Raw genomic sequence first — 18,583 nt, 5'->3', positions numbered from 1 at the left:
GAGATGAAATTAGGAAATTTCCTGAAACAAACAAGAATAAGAGCACAATTTACCAATAGTTATGTGACACAGCAAAGGCAGGTATCAGAGGAAGGTTCATAGCAATACATGCACACCTAAAAAAGGACGAAAGACTCATGACTAATATGCTGGCACAAAATTTACAACAACTAGAGCAGAGTCAGCAGGACACTACTAATAGCAAAAGTAAATAAATAAAAAAATCAGGGCTGAGATTCAGGTGAGGGAAAATAAGAAAACTATGGAAAAATTAATGCTGCTAAAAGTTGGTTCTTTGAAAGGATAAATAGAATTGACAGACCATTGGCAAACCTAACCAACGAATGGAGGGAACAAATTTCAATAGCAAGAATGAGGGATGAAAGAGGGGACATTACAACAGACCCTAATGAAATCAAAAGAATAATTACACAGTACCACAAAGGATTGTACTCCAATGAATTCGACAACTTGGAAGATATGGAAAAATTCTTGTAAAAACAATTCCTCCCTAGACTACCCTTGATGGATGTCAAAAATCTCAACAGATTCATAGCAATAGAAGAAATAGACAAGGTTATCAAGGGATTACAACAAAAAAATCCCCTGGACCACATGGCTTCAAGGGAGAATTCTACCAAGCATTTAGGGAAGAACTAACACCAATCCTACACAAACTCTTCCAGAACATAGAAAAATACGGCAAAATCCCAAACTCCATCTATGAAGCTAGTATAATTCTGATATCAAAACAGGGCTAGGAACCACAAAAATCGAGAACTACAGACCAATATCCCTAATGAACATCGATGCAAAAAACCTTAACAAAATACTAGCTAACAGAATACAAAAGTATAAAAAACAAATAATTCACCATGGCCAAGTGGGATTAATACCAGGGATGTAGGGATGGTTCAACATACGAAAGACCATTAGTATCATTCGCCACATTGGCATGAAAAACTGTAAGAACCACATGATAATATTGATAGATGCATAAAAAGCATTCTACAACATTCAACACCAATTCCTGTTTAAGACACTTGAGAAGATAGGAATGGAAGGAAAATCTCTGAAGACAATACAAGCTATATATGAAAAACCAACAGCCAATGGGGTAGTAAATGAAGAAGAGACTAACACAATCCCACTGAAAAGGGGGAACAAACAAGGATGCCCCTTGTCACAACTCTTATTTAACATCATACTGGAGGGTTTTGCTAACATCATAAGGCAAAGAAAAGACATCAAAGGTATTCGTCTGGGGAAGGAAGAGGTGAAATGATCATTATTCCCAGGTGACATGATTTTATATATGGAAAATCCCAAAAGTTCCACAAGGGGTCGTACTGGAAGAAATAAATCAGTTTGGCAGAGTGGCAGGATACAAGATCAACAAACAGAAGTCCATCGGACTGCTATACACAAGGGATAAGACCACAGAAGAGATAATAAAGGTGGTACCCTTCACAACAGTGAAGCACAAATTGAAATATCGAGGGATATACCTGACTGAAAGAACAAAAGATCTACATGAGGAAAACTGCAGAACACTATTACAAGAAACCAAGAGTGACCTCAGCAAATGGAAAAATATCCCATGGTCGTGGACTGGAAGACTCAATATAGTCAAGATGTCAGTTCTCCCAAGGCACTATATAAATTTAATGCACTCCCAATACAATTACCCTCATCTTTCTTCAAAGAAATGGAAAATCTGATTACCAACTTTATATGGAGAGGGAAGAAGCCAGGATTAGCCAAGACCTCCTCAAGAAGAAGGACACAGTGGGAGGGTTTGGGTTAGCTGACTTTAGCACATATTATACAGCCACAGTGGTCAAAATTGCCTGGTATTGGTATAATGACAGATACTCAAACCAACGGAATAGAACTGAAAACCCAGAAATAAAATCATCAGCATACTGACAACTGATCTCTGATAAGGGCCCCAAAAATACCAAAGAGAAGCAGATGCCCTCTTAAACAAGTGGTGCTGGAAAAAAATAGATATCACAAGTGGTGCTGGAAAAAAATAGATATCTACCTGCAGAAAAAAATGAAACAAGACTCTTACCCTACTCCATGCACAAGAATAAACTCAAGGTAGATCACAGACCTTCAGGTTAAACCCCAAACTATTAGGGCCATCAATGAGAGAATTGGGACCAACTTGAGGACTTTGGCACAGGCAATACATAGGCTATCAGAAATAGGGACAGACACAAGCACAGAGGAGGCACAAATTGACAAATGGGATATACTGAAGATAAAAGACCTGCGTACAACAAAAGAACTCACCAAGAGAGTAATAAGAGTGTCCATGAACTGGGAGAACATCTTTAGCAATGACACATCAGACAAAGGCCTTATTACTAAAATCTACAATACTCTGCTAGCTTCTAAAAAGAAAAAAACTAATTGCCCACTAAGTTGAACAAAGGACCTGAATAGAAGTTTCACAGGGGCAGAAATCCTAATAGCCAATAAACATATGAGAAAATGTTCCTGATCTTTAGCCATAAGAGAAATGCAAATTAAAACAACAATGAGATACCACCTAACACCCTCAAAGATAGTCCAATTCAAAAAAATCAGAAAGCCAACAAGTGTTAGAGGAGCTGTGAGGATACTGGAACGCTCATCCACTGCTGGGGATATGTAGGTATGTACAGCCAATATGGAAATCAATCTGGCAATATCTAAAACAGATGGAAATTAAGCTATCATATGACCTTGCAATCCCTCAACTGGGCATAACCCAGAAGAGGCAAGAAACAAACCATGGCCTGACATCTGTGCTCCAATGTTCATTGCGGCACAGTTCACAATTGCAATGAGTTGGAAACAACCCATTTTTCCATCAACTGACGAGTGGATTAAAAAACTGTGGTACATAAATACAATGGAGTACTACGCATCACTAAAAAGCAGTGAAAAACATATGAAGCACATTGCTGCATGGGAAAAACTGGAGGGAATAATGCTAAGCAAAGTCAGCCAAGCACAAAAGGACAAGTACAACATGAGTCTGCTGAGGTAAGCTTAAAAAATGCAAAAGGGGCATAGGGAAAAAGCTACTATATAAAAACATTCCTGGAGTGAGGAGCAGGTATTATGGTAGGGTACAGACCAAATCCAGGGATACATATGGTAGCCAACTAAAAAGGATGGGAGAAAGGAAAAAAACTAAAAAGAAATGGGTAGCTGGGGAACATGGCACTAACCCACCCAAGGGGAGGGTATTGTTTACATTACCATAGGGAAAGAAGTATCAGACTTCAACCCAGTGCTCCAAGATGTGAATGCAACATGCCAACATGGAGTAGGGAACCAGAGGAAAGATCTGAGGAACCGGCCCCAATCCCAACTACATGGACACCTGCCCCTACCCCCAGAAGAATTTATTTGAAGACAGCACTGAAGCTGCAGCTCAGGGAGAGAGACATGTCTGATCAGAGCACACAGGAGCAAATGAAGGGGGAAGAAAAGAGAGTGGAGCACTTCCTGGCCCATCAAGCCTTGACCACAAGATTCCCCCTCAGAGCAGCCAGTCCACAGAGAAGACTATATTGCCAGCCCAAATGTGAGACAAGATATCCCCTCATCCCTCACCGACCCATAACCCTACAGGGACAACACTGGAGACACAGTATGGGAATTGCACCCTATCTGATCCCACCACACTGAGGCAAAACACTAAGTGTGTGCAACAAAACAGCAAGGGGAACAGAGCAACGAAGTCCCTAGGGAATACCAAGGGGCCAAGGCTTGGCACCCCATCAAACTCGACTGGAAAACACTCCTAAAGGCCAACAAACAGTCCTTGAATTAACTACAAGCTTTTCTTTGTTGTTGTTGTTGTGTTTTCTTTGTTTTGTTTTTTGTCACTGGCTTTTTGTTGTTTTTTCTTTTGTTGCTTGGTTTTGCTCTGTCTTGTTTTTGTGCATGTTATTATCTCCGCAGGTCTGTCTAAAGAAGATAGGCTGGATGAACAATCTAGAGGAGAAAACAAAGGGACCGATGGTTCCCAGGGTACATCAGAGAGGGAGAGATTGGGATAAAGAAAGTGGTGTTAACAAACCCAAGGACAAGGGAACAACAAGTGATCAAAATTGGTGGTGAGGATGATGTAGGAGGTCTGTTGGGCGTGATCAAGGGTAATGTAACCAAGAGGAATTATTGAAACCCAATGAAGGCTGAGCATGATAGTGGGACAAGAGAAAAGTAAAAGGAAATAGAGGAAAGGGGTAGGAGGCAAAGGGCATTTATAGAGGTTGCAATAAAGGCATGTACATATGTAAATATATTTACATATGAGGATGGGGAAATAGATTTATGTGCATACATTTATAGGTTTAGTTTTAAGGTAGCAGATGGTCATTGGGCCTCCACTCAAATACTCCCTCGGTGTAAGAATACTTTCTTCTATTAAAGTGGCATTCCATGATGCTCACCGTCCCAACACAATCGCTGAAGACAAAGCGGGTGCATAAGCAAATGTGAAGAAAGCTGATTGAGCCAGGCTATCAAAAGATACAGCGTCTAGGGTTTTAAAGACTTGAAAGTAAACAAGCGACCACCTAGCTCAGAAGCAACAAAACCCACATGGAAAAAGCACACCAGCCTGTGTGATCACGAGATGCTGAAAGGATCAGTTATCAGGCATCAAAGATCAAAAAATCGTATCAAGGTGTGCTCACCCTCCCGACAAAATTGCTGAAGACAAATGGGTGCATACTCAAATGTGGCGAAGAAAGCTGATGGTGCTTGGCTATCAAAAGATATAGCATCTGGGGTCTTAAAGGCTTGAAGGGAAACAAGCAGACATCTAGCTTGGAAGCAACAAAGCGCACATGGAAGAAGCACACCAGCCTGTGCGATCATGAGGTGTCAAAGGGATCAGGTATCAGGCATCAAAGAACAAAAAAACATCATTGTGAATGAGGGGGAGTGAGGAGTGGGGATCCAAAGCCCATATGTAGGCAACTGGACATCCCCTTACAGAAGGGTCGTGGGGAAGAGACGAGCCAATCAGGGTGCAGTGTAGCAACAATGAAACATACAACTTTCCTCTAGTTCCTAAATGCTTCCTCCCCCACACCACCCACTATCATGATCCCATTTCTACCTAACAAATCTGGCTAGACCAGAGGATGTACACTGGTACAAATCGGAGCTGGAAACACAAGGAATCTAGGGCGGATGATCCCTTCAGGACCAGTGGTGAGAGTGGAAATACCGGGAGGGTGGAGTAGAAAGGAGGAACCAATTACAGGGCTCTACATATAACCTCCTCCCTGGGGGATGGACAAAACAAGGGGATGAAGGAAGATGTCGCAATGTAAGATATGACAAAATAATAATGTATAAATTATCAAGGGTTCATAAGGGAGGGGGAGCTGGCAGCCAGGGGGAAAATCAGAAGCTGAAGCCAGGGGCTTACGTAGAAAGCAAATGTTTTGAGAATTATGCGGGTAATGAATGTACAAATATGCTTTATACAACTGTTGTATTATGGATTGTGATGAGTTGTATGAGCCCCCAATAAAATGATTTTTAAAAAGTTGTATAAGCCCTCAATAAAATGATTTTAATAAATTATCAAGGGTTCATGAAGGAGGTAGGGTGTGGGAGGGAGGGAAAAATGAGGAGCTAATACCATGGACTCAAGTAGAAAGAAAATGTTTTGGAAATGATTATGGCAACAAATGTGCAAATGTGCTTGACACAATGTATGTATTTATGTATTATGATAAGAGCTGTATGAGCCACCAGTGATTTTTTTAAAAAGAGTTCACATGCATAACAAAATTATGTAAAAGCAAAAGTTCTAGAAAATTTTATAACAGTGTTAAATACTTTGAATACAAAACACATTTTAGGCGTTTTCTACTATTTTACTTCCACACTAAGAATCTACATACACCAGAGTAATATGAAGCAGACACATTATACATTATTTAATCTTATTTATCAAAATCCCTAGTTATCTGATAACAATTCAGTATTAGATTATGATATAATGACCATTACTGACCATCACTCAACTGTCATTTGTCTTGCCTTGGTGGCTTATGTTGCTATGGTGCTGGCTATGTTAAATACCAGCAAAATCATCCACGGTAGACAGGCTTCAGAGTTTCCAACCAAGAATACATTAGAAAGGAGGGCATAGCAATCTATTTTTTATTTTTTTATAAATCATTTTATTGGGGCCTCTCAACTCTTATAATAACAATCCACACAGCAATCATATCAATTACATGTGTACATATATTGCCATCATTTACAAAGCATTTTCTTCCTATTTGAGCCCTTGGTATCAGCTCCTCTTTGTTCCCTCCTGACCCCACCCTTGCACCCTCATTGACCCACTGATAAATTATTTTCATATATTACACTGTCCACTATCTCACTTCACCCATGTTTCTGTTGTTCATCCCCCTCAGTAGGGGGTTATATGTCGATTTTATGCTCAGTTTCCCCTTTCTTCCCCTTCTCCTCCTACCTTCCCCAACCCTCATGGTATCAGTACTCACATTACTGTTCCTGAGGGGTTTGCCTGTCCTGGATTCCATGTGTCGAGAGCTCTTATCTGTACCAGTGTACATGCTCTGGTCTAGTCAGATTTGTAAGGTAGAACTGGGGTGATGATAATGGGGTGGGGGGAAGCCTCAAGGAACCAGAGGAATATTGTGTGTTTCCTTGGTGCTATTCTGTACCCTGGCTGACTTGTTCCTTCCTTGTGATCCTTCTGTGAAGGGATATCCAATTGTGTACAGATGAGCTTTGGGGCTCCATGCTGACCCCCACGTTCACATCGATTGTTTTGGGTCTTCTGATGCTTGATGCCTGATCCCATCGACAACTTAAGTCTATTCCTACTATTGCTATAGGTCTGTTGAGGTTCTTGATGTTCATTTGGGCTAATCTAGGGAGGGATTTTTTCCCCCAAGTATTTTTCTATGTCTTCCAAGTTGTTGAATTCATTGACTTACAAACCTTCATAGTACTGTGTGATTAGTCTTTCAATTTCATTGGGGTCCTTCGTAATGCCCCGTTTTATCCCTCATCCTGACTATTGGAATTTGTTCTTTCCTTTCTTTGGTTAGGTTTGCCAAAGGTCCATCGATTCTGTTAATCCTTTCAAAGAACCAGCTTTCAGCTGCAAGATTAAAAAAAAATGATTTTCTTGTTTTCCTTCTCCTGTATCCTAGCCCTGATTTTTATTACTTCTTTTCTTTTGCTGTTAGTAGGATTGTCCTGGTGACTCTGCTCTAATTGCTGGAGGTTTTGTGCCAGTATATCAATCGTCTCTCTTCTTTTTTCATGTGTGCATTTATTATTATCAAACGTCCTCTGATAACTGCTTTTGCTGTGTCCCACAGGTTTTGGCACTTCATTATGGCGGTCACATAATCGACTGTCAACTTGAGGAAATGCTGGAGTATAACTATCAATCAGGTCATAGCCAATGATGCATTGGTGCGGGCATGGCCATCTCCGGAGGATTCTGGGAACTCCTGTCTTTCTCCCTGGAGGCTGGACACACATGCTCCCTGCGAGACATTCCTTTTGGCAAGCCATATGAAGCTATACTCATGAAGCCAGAGACCTGGAGCTAAAGGAGCCACATGGGGATCCACACCAGCGCTGAGATGCTTTCACCAACACTGGGTCCACAAGACTTTCCACCCACTGGTCTGTGATCTTCCTGTACTTGAAACCATAGCATATGCTGTGTGAGTCTGAAGAGGAATTTATAGACTGATATCAGACATATGGAATAATATCAGACTATGGAATTGAAGTGGACTGGGCTGGGATGTTTTCTTAATATACTATTACTCTTTGATATAAAGTTCTTTCTTACATACATATGATTGTCTCTGAATTTGTTTCTCTAGACAACCCAGACTAACAAAGTCCTATTCTCACTCTTGTTGCTTTCTACAACTTCCTAATTTCACCTCTGATCTGGTCGAGTACCCACTCATTTTGCAGTAGAGTTATTTATCTTCCAATTGTTTGCCCTTGTTTTCTTAATCATTTTTTGGTTGACTTCCAACCTTATGGCATAGCAGTTTGAGAAGGAAGTCTGAGTGACCTCTATGTGCTTGAATTTACACAGACTTGACTTGTGTCCCAGCATGTAGTCTATCTTCGAGTATATGCCATGTGAGCTTAAGAAGAATGTGAATTTTTTGCATTTGTGTTGAAAGCTCTGAAGATGTCTATAAGTCACCTAATTGTAGAGTTTAGTACTGTAGCTTTCTTGTTAAGCTTCTTTGTGATATATCTTTCTCAGAGAATACTGTATTAGTCACCTACCATGATTGTTGAGCCTGTGGGTTGTTCTTTTTTTTTCCTTCATCTTTTCAAATGTTGATTGACAAACTTTTCAGGTTCCTCTTGGGCACATATGTATTTATTATACTCACTGGTTCTTTGTCTACTGTTCCCTCCTTATCTCTTCTTATGCCTTGCACCTTGAGATCAATTTTGTCAGAGATTAGGATTCCAACGCCTGCGTTTCTGAGTTGCTATTTGCTTGGTATGTTTTTCTCCAGCCTTTGATTCTCAGCCTATTTTTGTCTGCGAGCTTGAGATATGTCTCTTGTAGGTAGATCAGTGGGTTGTTTTCTAAGTCAATCAGCTAGTCTCTTTTAATGTGTGAATTCAGTCCATTAAATTCAGAGTTATTACATCCATTTGTGGACTCTGTGATGTCATCTTGTACCTTTTGTGTTGGGTGTTTACCTTATCTATCTCCTTACCTCCACAGTGTGTTGCGCATGTGTGTGTTGGGGGGTTCATTCTTGCCTTCTGTTCACTGTTGAGCCAATGCTATCTTGGGGGCTGTTTTTAATTTGTTGACCTCAGGGTGGAGTTGCTCTATATGGTGGTCTCTTATTTGTGCTCAGTGAATGTTGTTCTCCTGACTATACTGGATTTGTATGAATTTCTTTGTAGAGCTAGGTTTCTTTTAACATCTGAGTTTTTTCTTGTTGGGGAAGACTCTTAATTCCCTATGTATCTTGATAATTTGGCTGAGTATAATATTCTTAGATTTGCTTATTCTCTTCTATCTTACGGAATGTTACTCCACTCTCTCTTCTTCATGGTGTGTGCTGATAGGTCTGAGCACATTCCTATTTGAGTACCTTTATAGGTGACTGTCTTTTTTTCCCTAGCTGCTTTTATGATTTTCTCCTTTTCCTCAAAGTTGGATAGTTTAAATATTATATGCCTTGGCAAATTCTTCTTGGGACAGTCTAGCTGGTGTCCTTTTGGTCTCCTGAATGTTTACCTGATTGTCATTCATTAAGCTGGGGATGTTTTTCTCTAAGAATTCCCTCGCTATTTTTGCTATTGACTTTTTCATTAGGAGTTTTTCTGGTAGTCCAGACGGTGGATTTTTTCCCATAAATGTATTGAAACCCTCCACTCCATATATATGTATGTTTGATGCATATATAAACATATCTGCATGTTTATGTGATACATATATAAACATATACCAAATCAAACCAAATCCACTGTCATCAAATTGCTTCGGAGATTGTAAATTTTTACAAGAACAGGCAGCCTTATCTTTCTCCCTCAGAGCAGCTAAGTTTGAACTGTCAACCTTGTGGTTAACTCACAGCACTACCAGGACTCCATGTGTATACACACACACACACACACACACACACACACACACACACACACACACACACACACCCAGACCTGTTGTCATCAAGTTGATTCTGACTCATAAAAGCCCTACATAGGGTTTCCAAGGCTGTAAAAATGTACAAGAACAGATAACTTCAATTTCCTCTCAAGGAGAATCTGTTGGATTTGAACTACTGACCTAACGGTTAGCAGTCTATGCTTACCTGAAGGCACATGCATGCATGTGCATCTGTGCACACACACACATACACACACACACACACACATTTAGACATGAAACACATCCATAAGAGTCTACTGTGCGCTTCAAACCTTAGTAGCATAGTGTTGATTCTGAAAAGGTAGCTTCCTAATAAAACTAAAAAAATAAACTGTCTTCAAGTCCCAACTCAGGGTGATCGCATGTGTTTCTGAGCAGAAGTGTTTTCAATGACTGAGTTAACAGGAGTACATCACCAGGGCTATAGGGAAAAGAACAGACGAAGTTCGAGTAAAGAATGAGGACTTCAGTTTCAAATTATGATTTGGAAACTGAATAATAGGAGATGGTCCCATTGGGTCATATCACATGTGACAGGGTTGGGCTACGGGGATACCTTTCAACCAAGATCTGAACATCTAAACCATGTGAGTAAATTATTGACTAATATGTTTCCATTATTATCACGATGACCATCACCGCTTGGATGGGCTGGGACACCATTTATATAGATGACATCAATGAGGCTCCCTAGAGTTGACCAACATGGTGACCCTGCACCCCTAATACTCTGTGACTATGGTAGTTGTAATAAACAAAGCCCAGAGCCACCAAGTTCATTCTGACTCACAGAGACCCTACTGGACAGAGCAGAACTGCCCCATAGATTCTGAGGTTGTAAATATTTACAAAAACAGACTTCCACATCTTTCTTCCAAGAATTGGCAGGTTGATTCAAACCTCCAACCTATTAGCCCAAGCAATTAGCTACTGTACCACTAAGACTCCTAGGATCATTTTAGTGCCTCTACAAAACAAGCTACCATTGTGAATTAAATCTATTTTAAAAAGGCATTTAAATATGCCTGGTGAAGCTATAGAACATGAAATCTCAAGTGTACTTGGGTGAGTATTTATGACAGATTTTAGAGTGGACTATTATGAAACACATTTCTGCAAGAAAATAAGCTTTGCCTCTATTTAAAATTTGTAGAGCATTAAATATGTAATAGTTTTCCCCATGACATATGGTTTGAATTGATATTGGTAAATAATTGTATATGAAATGAAACTACACTGAACTAAATGTTAGTAAAAATGACAAAATAAAATACAGGCAATATAAACTATTGCACAGGTGTATGCCATATTACCAGCTGAAAAAAAATCTTGCAATTACAGGCCTACACTATTTATTTCACTTGTGTGTAATTACATTTTATACATGTTTGTTTAGTAATATCAATCCAAGGCATCATTTTGAGAATATAATTAACTGGATGGGAGAACAGAATGTGTGTGTTTACTATTTTTGTGTTTGGGTATTTCAAACAAGTTGGTCTTTGTTAGTTGTGTTTAACTGCCATCTAGAGTTAAAATGAATCCATTTCTTTTTTATACTACTCTTCTTCATTAAATTTTAGGCATATAGACCAACAAAAGTATCCCTTATTTCCTATGAAACAAATATTCTTCAGACACCCCCAAACCTGTTAAAAGATAAGATTTACCTAATTTTTCAAGGTTCTTTTAATAGCCTACCTACTGTAAATAGTGTAAATTGACTCAAAATTGAGAATTACATTCAATCTCATTTTTAAATTCTTTATGTGATTGAACTGTTGAATTATATGCTACATGAATTATAGGCCAATAAAATGGTTAAAAAAATCATATAGAAAAAATGTTTGGAAAATGATTGTGGTAGCAAATGGGTAGCAAATGTACATGTTCTTCTAGATGTGATAATGATTTAATGTATGTATCATTCCCAATTAATAAAAAACGAGGGGAAAACACTATATTTGAATGTGCAAATAAGCCAAAATAAAGCCCTGGTGGCATAGTGGTTACGCATTGAGCTGCAAATAGTAAGGTCTGTAGTTTGAAACCACAAGATGCTCTGTGGGAGAAAGACGGGGTTTATATTCTGGAAAAGGGTTACGCTTTTAGAAACCTACAAGGGCAGTCATACCCCTCCCCTGGCTTACAGGGTCCCTATTAGTTGGAATCAGTCTCAATGGCAGTGAGTTTGTTTTGTTTTTAATTTTAAACGAGCCAACAAATGATCTACTACAAAGTTGAACTTAAGTAAATACATGAAAACTTTTTAATTAGCTATCTACTCCTCATGTGACCAGGCAGCCCCATCTCCCCATTCCCGTGTATTCCCAGCTACATTCTGGAGACACGTCATAATGCATGGTGAAGGTTGGAGTAAACAGATTTGGCTGCAGTGGGTGCCTGGTCACCAGGGCTACTTTCAACTCTGGCAAAGTGCACATTGTTGCCATCAATGACCCCTTCATTGACCTGAACTACATGGTCTACACATTCCAGTCTGATTCCAGCCATGACAAGTTCAATGGCACTGTCAAGGCTGAGAATGGGAAGCTTATCATCAATGGGACATCATCTCCATCTTACAGGAGCAAGATCCCGCCAACATCAAGTGGGGTGAGGCTGGTGCCAAGCATGTCGTCGAGTCCCCACTGGTGTCTTCACAACCATGGAGAAGGCTGGGGCTCACTTCAAGGGTGGAGCCAAAAGGGTGATCCATCTCTGCCCCTTCTGCCGATGCCCCCATGTTTGTGATGGGCATGAACCACAAGAAGTATGACAACTCTCTCACGATTATTAGCACTGCCTCCTGCACCACCAATTGCTTGGCACCCCTGGCCAAGGTCATCCACGACAACTCTGGCATCGTGGAGGAGCTCATAACCACAGTCCAATCTTTTTTTCAGAAGACTGTGAACAGCCCCTCTGGGAAATGCTGGCGCGCTGGCCGTGAGACTCACTGCCCAGAACATCATCCCCGCATCTACTGGTGTTGCCAAGGCTGTGAGCAAGGTTTACCCAGAGCTGAATGTGAGAGTCACTGGCATGGCCTTCTCTGTCCTCACCCCCAGTGTGTCCCTTGTGGATATCACCTGCCATCTGGAGAAAGCTGCCAAGTTTGATGACATCAAGAAGGTGGTCAAACAGGCAGCAGATGGTTCCCTAAGGGGCATCCTCGGCTACAATGAAGAGCAGGTTGTCTCCTGTGACTTCAACAATGATACCCACCCTCTTCCACCTTTGATGCTGGGGCCAACATTGCCCTCAATGGCCATTTTGTCAAGCTCATTTCCTGGTATCATGAAGAATTTGCCTACAGCAATAGAGTGATGGACCTTGTAATCCACATGGTCTCCAAAGAAAAAGAGCCTCCCTGGACCCCCAGCCCCAGCAATAGCACTAGAGGAAGAGAGAGGCCCTCAGCTGTTGGGAGTCTGCCCAAACCTGGTGTCCCAACACACTGAGAATATCCCATCATCTTGAGTTTCCATCCAGAACCCCTTCAGGAAGGGGAGGGGCTCAGAGAGCCCAACCTTGTCATGTCATGTACCATCAATTAAAATACACTGTGCCCAGGGGGGAAAACCCTTAAAATTAATTTGAAGCCTTATTTCTATGACTTTCTGTGTATATATATATATATATATTCCCCCAACACCAGATCCAATAAAAGTAGGCCAGAAACAAAGAAATTTCAGAGTGCTTTCTGTCTTCTTTTAACTTCTGAAAAACATGACTATAAAAGCTAGCTAAGTCTCAAGTATGTATTTAAATAAACTTTTTAAGGGTAAAGTGGCATTCCTATCCACATTTGTGTAAAGAATGTGTAAGAACAAATCACTCAACTTTCACATTGAGAAAAAACCGCTATGGATAAAAGCAATACCTCAGAGATGAAGTAAAAATTCAAATCAGATTTGAAAATAAGACCTAGTGATCTGACAAAAGGAGAAATGAACCAACTAATGTTCAGAACATCAGGTAACATATTACACGTGTTGTGCTCAGATGTTTTAAGGGTATGCTGCTTTGTTGTGGATTTTTAATTAAGTGTACCAAAAATATAAAACCACAACAGCCTTTTCTAACAATATTTGTATATATCACTAGATCTTGAACCAAAGAAGTAGCAAACCAATGAATAGGAAGCGGTTTTTTTCAGAAGACATTACATGGAAGTTTTCATATTACAAACAATAATGCCTCAAAAAGTTGCAGGCACAGGATTCTGAAATTCTTCAATAAACAGGGCATTAAACAAGGATGGGTATATCAGAATGCAATGCTTACCAAGAAGTCCAGCATGAAGCCTGCTCAATAGTTGATCAATACTATTACGAAATTATAAAGTTATAAGAGCAAAAACTCAAAGCCATTGAGTTGATGCTGACTCACAGTGATACGTAGAACTGCCTTGTAAGATTCCAAGGACAACTCTTAACATGAATAAAAAGCCTCATCTTTCTCCCTTAGAGTGGCTGGTGGTTTTAAATAGACAACCTTTCCGTGAGAAGCCCAGAGCTCCTGTGTAAGAGAAACACACACTAAGAGAAAAGAAGCACACACCAGAAAAAAAAATCAGGCAAAAAGGTTATGAAAGACATAATGCTTACTTCAAAAACAAACTCGTGTATGTTGGGCCTGACTACAAGAGAAATAAATCCAGAGATACTCATATATTCATGAGAAAGAGGTTTATATCAAAAAGTAATTGTATTTTAAGAAAACATCCCTGCCCAGTCCAGATCAGGTCCATAAGTCTGATACTAGTCCATAAATCCCTCTTAAGACTCATGCAACACATGTAATGATGCAAAATGCAGGAAGCTCGCAGGCCAATGGATGCAAAGTCTTGTGGATCCAGCGGCAGTGGAAGCATCTCCAGGGCTCTCCCCTGTCTCAGTATGGCTCCACATGACTTATCATTAGGAAAGTGGACGCAGAGAGTTGGGGAGGGGAGGGCGTGGCCAGCCTCCAGGGAGCCATTTATCTCAGTAGCTTTCCAATCAAGCTGCCACCTGAATGACAGTCCAAACTCTGCTCATGTGTTCCTACGGGAGCCATGTTAGCACAAAAAAATCTTATCACATCCTGTCAAAGAATCACAGAGAAACTAGTGAATATGCTCATACTGAAAGTCACTGGGAAACCAAAATACAAGAATGCAAATAAGTCCATCTTATTAATTACACAGAGCTGAAACAGTTATTTTAAGCCAAAAAATACTGGGTGCCTTAAATTAATGGCATGAGGGAAGTAGGAAATACATATACTTCTTAGGCATACAATAGGAGCCCTGGTGGTGCTGTCCGTTAGGCACTGGACCAAAAAGTGGTGGTTCAAACGCACCAGCTGCTCTGCAGAAAAGAGAGGCAGCTATCTGTTCCACTGAAGATTTACCTCCTCAGAAACCCTTCATGGTTTCTCTCGGAGTTGGCCTCTAAGTGATGACAATAAGTTTTAGTTTGGGGCTTTGTGCATACAACACACTAATTATTTTGTAAGAATAATCATGTGCACTTTCCACTTTAACATTCTAATACTTTCGCAAGAGCACTTGAGAAATAGTGACATTTTTAATTTGCTCTCTTAAGAAAGGATGGCTTAAATGCACATTCTCACTGGAAATCTCATAGCTTTGGGCATCACTGCATCTGCTTGTCTAAGCTTACTCTCAGGAACCAAGAACTGTCTGCTTCATAGGCACCAGCTGGGATCATGATTTTCTACTACAGAGCTGTACCCTGATTGGACTTAGATGGATCTGTGGTTCATTTGACAAAAACTCCTAAATAAATATCTAGTTATAAATTTTTCTGTGGTCATAACCCACCAAAGGTCAATTTCAATCATTCCAGATGTACTTTGAAGGCAGAATATATTATCCAAGGTGAAGTGGACAGAAGAGAATTATGGAATAAGGGAAAATTTTAGTGACTTTACATCAAACTAAAGAAAAGCAGAAATACAATTGATTATACTTGGCCAATTTCACCTGTAACTTCCTGAAACAAGAAGGCATACTAATTATAGTCGTAAAATCGTCTTCATTTTCTTAGGCCCTGTCTAACAAGAGTGCAATTCAAAAGAAGTCTAAAAGATGGCCTCTCCATAAATTATGTCTGCTAGCTGCAAGATCGATGGTTCAAAGCCACCAGCTGGTCTATGTGAGAAAGATGAAGTTGTCTACTTTTGTCAAAATTTACAGTCTGAATTGATTTGATAGAAGTCAGGTTATATAAACTACAAGTATAAATCTTTCTAGGTTTTCTGAAGTTCAACTTATGCTACCTCATTTTTACATAAGATTAACATTAGAAACTGTTCTTGTTAACCAAAGAAAACTTGAAGATTTCCATTTTAAAAATTATTAATAATTTTACTGGGAACTCTAACAGATATCATAACAATCCATAATTCAGTTAGATCAAGCACAATTTTACAATTGCTACCATCATGAATTTCAAAGCCTTTTCTTTCTTTTTGAACTCTTTGATATCAGCCCCACATCCCCGCCCCACATCCCCCAGGAACCCTTTATTATTATATTATAAATTTGCCGTATCTTACACCATTCAATGTATCCATTCACCAGCAATTCTGTTATCCACTCCCCTCCAATGGGCATATACAGTCATCATTACTATCAGCTTCCCCTTGTCCCTCTCCCATCTCTTCCCAAACCTCAGGGAATCATTACTCCCATTATTGTTTCTGAAGGGTTATCTATCTTGGCTTCATGTATCAAATGCTCTTGATGATACAAATGAAAATTAATCTAACAAGATTAATGAGGTGAAACAAAGGCTATCATAGTAAGGGGAGGAAATATTCAAGAACTAGAGGATAGTTATGTTCCCTCAGTGCTACCCTGCTCCCTAGATCCATCATCCCTTCTGTGTGGCCCTCTTGTGAGGGACTGTCCAATGATCTTATAGGTGGGTTTGGGGTCTGTACTTTGTCCATGCTCCTTCACATCAATTTGATCGCTTGTTTGTGAAATTCTGATACCTACGCCCATTGACACCTCATGATTACACAGGCTGGTGTTAGATATGGCAAATATATAATAATAAAGGGTCCACGAGGCCCCCTCCAGCTGTGTCCTCGAGACACTCTTCTGTGCACACTGCTTCCTTCATGTAGGACACACAGCTCTCTCCTGGTCCCCAAGGCACCGGGTCACGCAAAAAAGACCCGCAAATCCCACTCATCTTGCAAAGTCCACAACACCCTTCCAAGACGCTATCTAGAAAACTTTGCCTACATACAGTGCTCACTCTTCTGAAGCACCCTCGTCCACACTGTGACTCTAAATCACATGTCAACAGAGCTGCTGGTACAAACATCAAACAGCCTGGAGAAAGCTTACTATCATGGGATCTTCTCTTAGTCTCAATTTCCTCGCTATAACAATGGCTAACACAGGAGTCCTTGAACCTTTCCTCATAGACAGGTTTCAGGGATTCCATGAGGTGGTTCATGCAAAGTGTCTAGTACAGAATAAACACTCAAACACAGATTAGTGATTTCCATTGTCAACCAGCATCCTCTAGCTTTCAGAGCGCAGCCAGGTTCTATCTCTTGAAGGTGGACTACATCTGACGGGCAACACAATCCATCTTCACACAATTTATGACTAAAGGACCCAGTACTCCCAAATAAATGCGGGGGAAGCTGCAGAAGAACCGCAACACTAGTCCAGGGACTAAGAAGCACAGGATCTGCAGCACACAGTTACCAAACACTGCACTATAGCCAGGTGTTACTTAGTAGGTTGCAATCATTTGAATGGTACACCAGGAGTACTTCACTCCAAGCCAATCACCAGATTCCTTGCCATTGAGTTGGTTTTGGATTCACAGTGACCCTACTGAAAAGAGTAGAACTTCTCCTTTGGGTATCTAAGACTGTTAATCATTACAAGAACAGGCAGCCTCGTTTTTCTCCCAAGGAGCAAAATGATGGGTTTGAACTGTTGACCTTGCAGCTCAACATTTAACTCACCATGTCACCGGGGCTCCTTTCTCTCCAGAAAGTACCTAAACTTATCTCAAACCGAACCAAAGTCACTGTCATCGAGTCCATTCTGATGATCCCATAAGACCGAGTAGAAATTGCCCCCTGTGGATTTCCAAGACGGTAACTCTTTACAGGGGCATTAAGAGTAAAAAAGCCCCATCTTTCACCCACAGAGCGTCTGGTAGTTGTGTGCAATTAATTGCCTGTGGTGCTTCAACACTGAAAATCTAACCGTGTGCCACTGATGCATGAGAAGGGGAGCTATCATAGCAAGTCCTCAAGAGTAAGTTCTTTTATAAAAGTGCTTGTCAAGTCAACTGTCTGTGAGGGCTCCCTGGGTGCTGTTCCTCCAAATATTGCGAGGAACTGTCCCTTGGTCCACAACTCAGACAGACAAGAGCTGAGTTTTATCCCTAGCGTGTCACTAAGCAAAGTTACACAAAGCAGAGCGTGAGCAAAGCTTCCCTTGAGCACACTAGCAAAGATAAACAAGAATGGCTTGAAACCATGCAAACATACTATTTCAATCGTAGAACTCTGGGCAATTCCAAGTTCTATTTCCCCCCTTTTGTTAAGCAGTAAAAGTGAGAAACAGCTAATTTAAGGGTCCTACCAATAACATCTTATGATGGAATTTCAATGGGAGTGGATGATTTTATTCGAAAATATTTACCAAGTGCTTACATGCCATGCAGTTCTAGTTACTGAGCATAGAGATGCAAATAAGCCCAAAATATTTGTCCTTCTGAGTTTGAATTTTAATGAGTTTGAATTTGTGTATGGCGGGTTGGGGGAAGCACTAGTAAAGAAATGAACAAGTGATTAAATAACATAGAG

The 18,583-nt window shown here is 40.3% G+C and overlaps 1 long non-coding RNA gene across 1 annotated transcript in view; it reads right to left on the bottom strand.

Annotated features, from left to right (window-relative positions):
- LOC142448273 (uncharacterized) overlaps window positions 1-18,583 on the bottom strand; it is an 89,560-nt gene that overhangs the window by 69,527 nt on the left and 1,450 nt on the right. The gene's annotated exons all lie outside the window — the stretch shown is intronic.

The sequence above is a fragment of the Tenrec ecaudatus genome, chromosome 5 (assembly GCF_050624435.1).
Source record: "Tenrec ecaudatus isolate mTenEca1 chromosome 5, mTenEca1.hap1, whole genome shotgun sequence".
Taxonomy (NCBI): Eukaryota; Metazoa; Chordata; class Mammalia; order Afrosoricida; family Tenrecidae; genus Tenrec; species Tenrec ecaudatus.
Note: the sequence above shows the minus strand (reverse complement) of the source record. Positions and strands in the feature narration are given on the sequence as shown.